A 10,599-nucleotide genomic window follows, 5' to 3' on the forward strand; every position below is an offset into this window, starting at 1 on the left:
CAAGGCTCTGGAGCATCTGACAAATATCATGTTGCATAAGTTACTCTCCATAGCAACCAGAATGGCCATAAAGCACCTATGTTGGCAAACAAAAAGCTGTTGTTTAAAACCTACAATGCAGCAGTCACACAAATTATCAATAGATAATCCAGCTGGGCCCAGTTGATAATCATTCCAATTATAACAATATTTATGATATGCCAGCAACATCATTGTTAAATTCAAAGATATTTCTGGCATCCATAAATCATTCGCTTCCAGTAAGAGTGCTTTTGGCAATTGGCACACAAAAAGAAGTAATCTCCTAAACACCCTAGCAACAGCATCTAAGATAATGTACAAATACCTAGTACCACTGATTTGGATGGTTATGAAAAGAGTTTCAAGGTCTTTGAAGGTTTCAGGAGACAGCCACTACCATCCTTTGCATCAGCCACATGCACTCCATAGCTGTATCACTCCTCAAGGTTCCTCATGAAGTAGGATGATCATTTTAAAACAACTAGAACAAGAAACCTTAATGGGTTTCAAGAAAGAACTAGTTATGTTCTTGTTAACAAATGGGATTCTGGGTTATTAGAAATACAGCAAGGAAATAGTATGGATAGATGGTTGAAATGGACTGAAGGTCCTTTCCTGCCTGAAACCGTTCCTATGTTATTACGATGGCACAAGCTGTAAGCATTGGTTCTGAAGGACAACAAGGGGTTAACTCTTTGTTTGAAATTCTGCTGAAGTTAGAGGGGTTCAGTGGAAACTGTTACGAGGATGTTTTTGTATTAAAACTTAGGGTTCTGTGTTTTTAAAAAGTGAGAAAGGATTTCAGTGGACATTGAGACACCTGCAAATAGTTGAACTTTATGGATGTTTTGAAACGAAGTTCAACAAAAGCTGAACTGGTAAACAAGGACTGGAATGCAGGTAATTTCAAGGAAACCAGTAGGGGGTGCCCTCAGAGCTACCTTCTGTTATGACAGGAAAGAATAGGCATGTGACTTGTTTATGGAAGGTTTTGGTTTCAGTTTTGAACTTTAAAAGCCAGTGGGTTTGGACAAAAAGCAGGCATTTGAAATTTGATTTTTACCTTCCTGGAGATCAGAAGAAGATGCAGAAAAATGATTACCTCTCTGTAAAGGAATCCTACATCTCTTGAGAAGAAACCCTGTATTTCAAATGTGCCTCCTGTCTCTGAAGAATCCCTGTATACTGTTGCCTCCTGGGTTTAAGAAATCCTAAATATTGGAAGAAACCTTTTACTGCTATAGTGCTGCTGGAAGACCTAAGAAGATCCTTGTTGCTGCACACCTGATGGAAGACCTTATGTGAAGCCTTGTATTATTGAAGTTCTTTCATCCCATCACAGACTATTCATCAATCTCACCTGGAAAGACTTTGAGTTGCATCCAACTATTCAACTTTGGGACACCTCACCAAACCAAAGATCTTCCTTCCAGATCATGCCAGACTAAGTTTTTTTTATTATTATTCCTTTCATTCCTATGAAACAGCTAAAAACCAAAATCCCTTTTTTTCTGTTAACCGGTTTTTGGATGTATGTGCGTCTGCATGAGGGCTAGGAAAAATAAGGAACTTTAATATCTCACTTCATATATAGATTCACTTCATTATTGGTTAAGACATGGTTTCATAATAAACAGTTAATTTTGTTGTTGATTAAAGAAACCTGGATGATGAGCTTTATTCTGGATATCAAATTGGCTGTTTCAGTAAGTGAAAAAATTTATTGATACGCTATGACCCGTGGAGAGGTGAGACTGAATTAACAGTACACTCCTCCCACCTCGGTCGGAACAAAGCAGACAGTCACATAGCCGAGTCAAAAACCAAGGGCGCAATAAGCATATATGTCTTGAAACCACAATAGAAGAAGGGATTAGCGCCTGATAACCTTAAGAACCAAACAATGAAAGGAGTTGGGCTCAAGTACTGTGTAAATCCTAGGATTGAAGAGGTGTGAAAGATTGGCCTTCCTGAAATCATTTATCAGCAGGAAATAGGTGATTGTGTCTTTCACAGAAGACCTTTTTTTCTTAAAAAAGTACATCAAGAATGAGGACATAAATTGCCAATCAGAACTAAAAGTTTGGAGCATTGTCAAATTTGGAGACTAGATGGCCCAGCCATCTATGTTACTGGGTATGTTACTGTTCCTGCAGGCAGTCAAGGAAGACAGAAGACGGTGGGGCTTGGTCAGCTCCACCAAGGGACCTACGAATACCATCGGCAGACCAACCAAGGGGTGATTGTAAGTATTAAGTTAGGAAATTAAGTTGAGAAATTAAATTAGGAATAGGAAGCTTAACCTATGTTTAGCCTCTAACAGGTCAGGGTCCTGGGCCACGTAACTGTAGTTGCAACTGTAACATGTGATTGCTGATGTAACCCTTCTCTAAAGATTGTGGATAATTCAATTAAGTAATTGTAAGTCTCACTGGTTAGTCTGTTCAAGTCATACATCTATAATTCTGGTGTCATGAACTCAAATGTAGGGGTGGGGGGGTGGTCTTCGAGTGAGGAAGAAAATCCCCTACGGTTTCAGCAATACTTGTCAAAAACAATAACCTAGAAATTCAATGGCACTGCACCCTTTTTTCAGGTGCCTCAGCCTCCAATATAGCGTGCAAGAAGCACACGCTCTTTATAATCTGGAAGTACATCATCCACCATATTGGTATCGACAAAAAGGTAGGCATCCAGTGCCTGCATCTGAAAGAGGTGCTAAATCCTTTGCCTATGCAAATAAATGATTTGGGGATGCATTTTACAAATAATTCGTGACATGACATGTGATCAGTGTAGCATGTTTGGGAGAAAAAAGGTAACTTTGGACTCATAGTTCCCAAAGCTCTCCACCACTTGGGGTTTTCCTCATGTCATTTCTGGGCTGTTGTACACTAATTGATAGAGATTGATTGCTATGATTAGTCAATAACTCCATTATCATTGTATCATGCAACTGACAGGATGGTGGAAGACAGAATTTGTCTTTTTCATCTAGCAATTCCTATGTTCCTAAGGGGACCAAATGCCTGTTTGAGGTTCCCTCTGCAGTATTTACTTGCCCTGAGACAGCTAGCACCAGCTTAAAAGGACCACTGCAGACCACTACCAAAAAGGTAAGTTTGTTTAAAAAGTACTTTCCATTTCCTGCGCCCTCATTTTTTGAGGGCAAACAATTTTTCCCCAGCTTCTTTTGCATGAAAGGAAATATATTACTGCTGATGTAGAATTTTATTTGTTGCTGGCATGCAAGTATAAACTGAGTCCATGTTGGATTATTGTCCAATTAATCATTTGTAGCAGCATTTGGATTCTTTTAGGTTGAAAAATCTAAGCAAACCATCTGGTGATGTCATTGTGGGAATATTACTTGTACCTTCAGGAGTCGCAAGAGTGTTCAGATATAAAATACATGTGGAGTATTTGCATATTTAGAACTGATATTTTTAAAATCTCAGAGGGTGGGGGAGGAGGAGCGGAAAGTTCCAAAATGCATCAAAATCATTATCCACTTAGAATTCAGAATTCCGGTCAGTAACAATAACTGTTCTCTGATCAAATGCTGAAAATTGCTCAGTAATGTTTGGATTCGATATAATGGGCTGGATTTGACAGACCCCACCGATGTCAGGGACCATGGTTGGGGGGGGGTTGAAAATGTCTCTGGCAGAGGCCTGCCACAGGCCTCAACACCAGGAAGGCCCAGGCTGATATTGCCGATGAATTAAGAACTTAACTTCTCCCGCCATCATTTCCGCTCCGATATCAGTGCCGGTGGGTAGCATTCCCGTGCTTTTGGATTTCTGTCTGGAGATCCGAGGCCTAACACTGGTTGGGAGGGGGGACCAGGTAAGTTTCTCAGTGCTGGAGTTGGGGGAGCAGCGTCAGAGTAATTTGAACAGTGTAGGGGATGGTGGGAAGGGGTAACGATTAAAGTTTGTGAACTTTGGGTGGGGGAAGGTCAGGTGCACCAAGTAAGTGTTTTGGGGAGGCGGGGGAAGAGGGCAGGTACTTAATTCTATGGTTACTGGGGGAGGTGGGAGTGCGTCAGGATCAACTTATTTAATTTTTTACAATAAATGTCACTTTAAATTTTATATGGCAATGTAGGGCTCGAAGCCCTTTAAAAATGTTGTCAGCTCCTGCGCAGTGGCGCCTGACACCATTGTCAGGGACAGACAGCCGACCCCCTCCACCGTCATCGGGGTGGAGTGGGGGGGCGGGGGGGTGCGGTCTTCCCAGGCCATTTAAATGAACTGACACAATGAATAGTGGCAACGAGCTTTTAAAATCCAGCCTAATATCTCTTTTGTAGTTTTTTTCTTAACCAGTGATGATGAATAAGAGCAGAGTATCATAAATCATCTTGGAATAATTATAAAGTACTTCAAAATAGATAACTAAAACACAGAACAACAGAAAAAAATGAGTATCATTTCTCAAAGGAATTGTCAGATTTTTGCCCCACAGGAAATAATTTTGACAAGTTGGTAATATACAGCATAGTAAAAGAGGACAAGGATAACAATCCTTTCTAATAAGGGGAGGAGTGAATCCAATGATAGTTGGATCTTGCCTTTGTAATGACAGTCAATGTGCTTTAAAGGTAATTCATTGTGTCATGAGTTTTCGGACATTTTGACAGGATAAAGCAAGTGTCTTGATAATTCTTTACTTTTATTATATGACTAGCCTTTGTTGCTCAGGAATGATCACTATAACTGACCGGAACGAACATTACCGCAATGAGGTGTTTCTGAGTGATGTTGACAGCTAAGTTGAATCCTAATAACTACATAACCAATTTGACCAGAAAGTATATCCTCCAAAATATTTTCAAACAATTGCTAATTTATAACATTTGTATTTATATTTATTTAATCACTCATGCTGTAGCTAAATCTGAGTCAAAATCCTTACTTACAGAAAATATAACTTCTATAAATGTCAGTGAAATGTTACTGATATGAATTGGACTGAAAGTGTTTAATGTGTTAAGCTATAAAAAGATGAACAATTGTGAAATGTGTTACACATGGGGCAGGATTATACATCAATCTCATGACTAAACTTCAAATTCTTTTTCATGAGAAAAATGAGTAGCAATCTAATCCATTGTAATTTTATACTTTCATAATTATTACGCTGCAGTCCAAGAGCAGACAGCATGAAGTTGGCGTCCTGTCTGCATTGCAATCAATGGGTGCGGGTTAATTGCGAACCTCTTACCCATTTTCAGGGGCTATTCAATTTAGACCCCTAAGAGAGTATAATGAAATAGAAAAAGAATGCTTATGTTAAATATCAGGCTCATAATATAGTAGAGAGCAAAGCTGAATACAGAACGTACAGAGGAAAACTGAAAAAGGAAAGAAGAGTGGCAAGAGTGTGTTTGAGAATAGATCAGCAGGTTAAAAAAAAAGGGAACCTGAAATTGTTGCCAATCTGGCCACCATACTTTAGAAAGGATGTCAAGAACTTGGAGAGGGTGCAGAGGAGATTTGCTAGAATGGTACTAGGGATGCAGGACTTCAGTTACAAGGCGATACTAGAGAAGCTGGTGTTGATCTCCATAGAGCAGAGAAGGTTAAGGAGAGAATTAATAGAGGTGCTCAAAATTATGATGAGTTTTGATAAAATAAATAGCAGAAATTGTTTCCAGTGGCAGAAGGGTCAGTAACAGAGGACACAATTTACGTAATTGGCCAAAGAACCAGAGGCAAGATGAGGAGTTTATTTTTAACCTTCTTATGTTCTTATACCAGTTCTTATGATCTGGAATCCATTACCTGAAAAGGTGGTGGAAGCAGATTCAATAATAATTTTCAAAAAGGAATAGAATAATTACTTGACGGGAAAAACATTGCAGGTCAGAGGGAAACAGCAGGGGAGTGAACTAATTGGATAGCTTTTTCAGGGCAGAATCTTCTGCTCTTAGGATACGAGTGTGAGTCGAGCTCATTTCTGGGTCCCGACCCCGCATTGACTGACAAGGCGCCCGCCTGGGATATCATCCCAGACGTAGCCAATTAAGAGTCTGCCTCCAGTTCTGCCATCTAATTAAGGACAATGGGCAGGTCCCTGAGGCTGCAGGTCCAATCAGAGAGCCTACAGCTTTGGAAAGATGGCAGCTGCACCATCAGAGGTGAGCGCTGCCACTGTTAGAGGGTGAACATGAGGGCGTCTCTGGGGAAACCCCTCCTCAGGATGACTACTAGCCACAGCTGTGGTCCACTGATGGTCGCAGCTCCTGTGGGCGGGTGATTCTAGGAGGCCTCACAGGGACCCCCAGGCCAACCGCCGGCAAGTTGCTTTCAAGCACCTGCCGGGTTTGGCTCAGTGGGGTGTCCATCCACAGCCAGGAAGATCCCAGTGGCATGCTAAATCAGCCCACAAGTGGGCCGTTAACTATGCAGATTGGCTACCTGCTGTTGCCAGGTGGGCAGCCCTGCCGGTGATGACCCACCTCTGGGAAGATTGCCCAGAGGCGGGACTGCGTCAGACCGCTGAGCTGACGCCAATTTCTGAGAAATTCCTCCTGGGTCCCGCCTTCAAGCCCACCCACACAGGACCGGGAAGATTCCGCCCTCAAAGAGCTGACACTGACACAATGGCCAAAGGCCTCTTCGTGGGCTGTATTTTTCTATGCTTCTATGATTCTATGCTGTGCTTCAATTTCATTTGAAATTGGTCATTCAGAATTGAAATACTGTTTTGGGTCAGGATCTTTATGGATAATGCAGCTACAAAAGCCCCAAGCGCATTCCTCAAATTCTCTGGATGTAAGTTGGATGCCATTGTCATATATTAACCTTTCAGGAATCCCTTGCTCAGTGAACAGAACTTGTACTGCTGAGATTATTGTCGTGGCTCTCAAGTCTTTCATCTTCCGGATGAAAGGAAATTTTGAGTAGTAGTCTGCGACTATGAGATACCATTCTTGATTTTGTGTGAATAAATCGACTCCTACAGTATGCCAAGGTCTGGGTGGTACTTCAGTAGCTATCATCTCCTCTTTCTGTTGTAAGTTTCAGTACTTCTGGCATACATTACATGTAGACACCATATTTTCGATATCTTCGTATATGCCTATCCAGTACACAGCTGATCTGGCTCTGAGCTTACACTTCTCCATTCCCATATGACCTTCGTGTATCTGTTGGAGAAGTTCTTCCTGCATTGTTTTGGGTATGATTATTCTGGATCCGGCCAGCAGAACACCATCTCCTAGTGACATGTCATCTCTGATAGACCAGTACTGCCGTATTGCTGGCTGTGTGTGCTGTATACTATCAGGCCATCCCTGGATCACTTGCTGAGGTAGCATCTGTAACTCCTTGTCTTTGCTGGTCTCATCTCTAATTTGACTTAGTTTCAGTGCTGTTACATTCACTAGTGATAAATCTTTATGCCTAGATCGTCTTTGCTTCTTATCGGAGGGCGCTTTACAACGGGTGTACTATCTTCAACCCTCAGTGTCGCCTCCTTCACCTCATGGTTTACTGAGATAATCTGCAGCTCTTCACAACTGCTCAACCCCAGGATAGCTGGACCATCTGTTTCTGTGACGTAGAACATACAGTTAGCATCTTTTCCTTTGTGTGTCCCTCTGATATGGGTTGTTCCTAGCTGTCGAATCTCCAATTCATGATAGGCTGTAGCAATGCATTCATTCCTATCCCGGCTGACATTTCGGTTTTTTTTGCACGAGTCACTCAGTTTTTCTTTCTCTCTCTCTCTGGCACTAATCTGATGCTTTTAAAAATGTTGTAAGTTTACTCACAGACACTCACTGCCACCATATTTCATTTTTATGTTGTTTCTGGTTCCAAGATGTTGGAAAGAATCACACCTTAATCTTGGAAAAGGCTGGAGTCAGTCTAGTTTATTTCAGCACCATGCTTTGTACTGTGCAACCTGATTCTTGTGTTACATATAACATGACTCCCCAGTGCAGCCATTCTGACTGGAACACTTAAACATAACAGCTCGTTCATAGCTAATTAGTTCCTAACACTTTACAGATAGTATAACAATATATACATATATAACAGCACATGAGATTGTGGTGGCTCTTTGGCATGCGGCCCGCATCTTTACAGCTCTCCACCAACTTCGGTAGCGGGCTCTTAAAATCCAGCCCATTGTGTGTGAATCTGCATTTATCTATCACAGTATAAATTCCATACAGGATAAAATGTAAGTTGATATCTGTTTGGAACCATTTTCAGAATGTCTTCCCATTCACAGAGTTACAAACTCTTCATATTTTTGTATGAAGTGTAGACATAGTGAGCGGTGTATAAACTATTACTTGTACTGCAGGTCATTTCAGTGTAGTCTATAATCTTTCTGCAGTCATGAACACAAACGGCGCAATAAAAGTCTGAGATGAAGGTATAAGATCACTATAAAATTAAGCAATACAGATGTCATTATCTGCATCACTGATTGCATGACTATAAAAATTAAAGTATACTTAAAATGCAGCACTGTCTTTCAAAAAAAATGACAAAAATCTTGAAGATGGAATTTTGCAGATTAGGCTATTCCTACTCATACATAACCATTCAAGCAATGCTTTTAAAAAGATATAAAAACAAGAAATGCTGGAACCACTCAGCAGGTCTGGCAGCATCTGTGAAAAGAGAAGCAGAGTTAACGTTTCGGGTCAGATGCTGCCAGACCAGCTGAGTGGTTCCAGCATTTCTTGTTTTTATTTCAGATTTCCAGCATCCGCAGTATTTTGCTTTTCTTTTAAAAAGATACACAGACTACAAGCCCTTTGATCAATTTGCTGCTGTAATAATCCAGTTGTCAACAGATTGATAATACTGACTTTATTTCAATCACCATTATTACATTAATAACATCCCTTCTTTGTTTGACAGAAACTAAAATTCAGTTGTATGCTGACTAACTTCATATTGCAGCGTAGAGTTCTAGTTGAATTTTATTTAAATTATTGAGAAGCCGTTGTTTCTCAAGAATTTTGCTAAAGTCTTAAATAAACTGTGTACGGAATAAGATAGGTAGGAAAAGAATTAAGGGCAACATTCCAGCAAGAAACCAAATTATATCACAAACTATATTAACAGATAATAGAACTTATTTCATTTCATTGGTTAATGGTCTGCATTTTATTTAATGAAATTAAGAGTTATTAGGATAACTACAGACAAAATTTGATCATGGAATATGAGCTCCTGGGACCATGGTAATGTTATATTAAATCAAAGAATCCTAGTCTCGTGTTTTCCTTTATTAAATCTGGGGGACACAAAGGATCTTTGAAAAAGATTTCCTTAGAAAATTAAATGAGTTGTGTACAGTTCATGTCACACTTGATCTATGGAGGAAAAAGATTGATAAGCCGAATGCCCTTTTCTTGTTTAGTACTTGCTCATATTCTCAGTTCAGTCGTGTACCATGTTCGTAGCTTGCAGTTTACTGATCAAAGTGGTGCTTCATAGACTGGAAACACTAATGGTCTGTAAAGTCTCTACATGGGAGCCAGCGCATTAAGGATTCCACAAGAGATAATTTGATTCTTGACTTGACAATGCCAAGTGACCCAGAGAATGGAAATAATGACTAGGCAATATAAGCTGTAATCTGATTACATTTGACATTATACCACAAACCTCACAATCAGTTTACAATATTAGAAAGACAAACTTACAGGCCACTAAAGTTAAGAGCTTAAACAAATTGTATCTGTAGCCCTCGAGAAAACTTAAATTGAGGACAATAGAATACACTTAAGGATATTCCATATACAACAAGGGCTAGTGGACTCAGCTTAAAGAAACATGACCCTAAATGGATTAATAAGACAGTACAAAGAAAAATAATTAAGACAAACAAACTGAATAAAGCCTTTAGAGAGAAAAGTGATGGAAATCACTGGGAGGAAAACAAAACCCTCAAATTAGATTTTTTTTTAAAAGCTGTTGAAGAGGTAAAAGAGGGAACTAGAAATAAGCATAGCTGCAGAAGTCAAGTTCAACAATCAAAGCTTTTTTAATAATGCATATGGAGTTGAAATTAAGGATGATCAAAATACTTAACATGCTGAATACTTACTTCTTGGAGGTATTCATAGATTGTAATTGAAAATAAGGAAATGGCAGACTTGCTAAATAATTACTTTATATCCATCTTCACAGTAGAGGAAGCGAATAAAGTACCAGAGATAGAAAGAAAAATGTAAACAAATCAAGGAAAGAAATTTGCTAGAACTGGTTTAAGAAGAAAAAAGGTCATGAAGAAAATAATGAGACTGAAGATATTCAGACCTCTGGGGCCTGATGGCTTCCACCCCAGGGTATTAAAAAAATACGTAAAGAAATTATAGATGCTTTATTCATGATCATTCAAATTCTCTTGTTCCCTTGAATTGGAAAATTGCCTATGTTATGTTAATCACTGTGCATGTCACTTGTGCAAGAACCAGCAGAAAGGCAAACTTCTAGCTTTATGTATGAACATTGTGATACATATCTGTCATGCCATTATTTAAGAAGGAGAGAGATATAACAATTTAAGGGTCTAATAGTCCAACATCTGCTGTGGAAA

This window comes from Heterodontus francisci, chromosome 14, assembly GCF_036365525.1.
Source record: "Heterodontus francisci isolate sHetFra1 chromosome 14, sHetFra1.hap1, whole genome shotgun sequence".
Taxonomy (NCBI): domain Eukaryota; kingdom Metazoa; phylum Chordata; class Chondrichthyes; order Heterodontiformes; family Heterodontidae; genus Heterodontus; species Heterodontus francisci.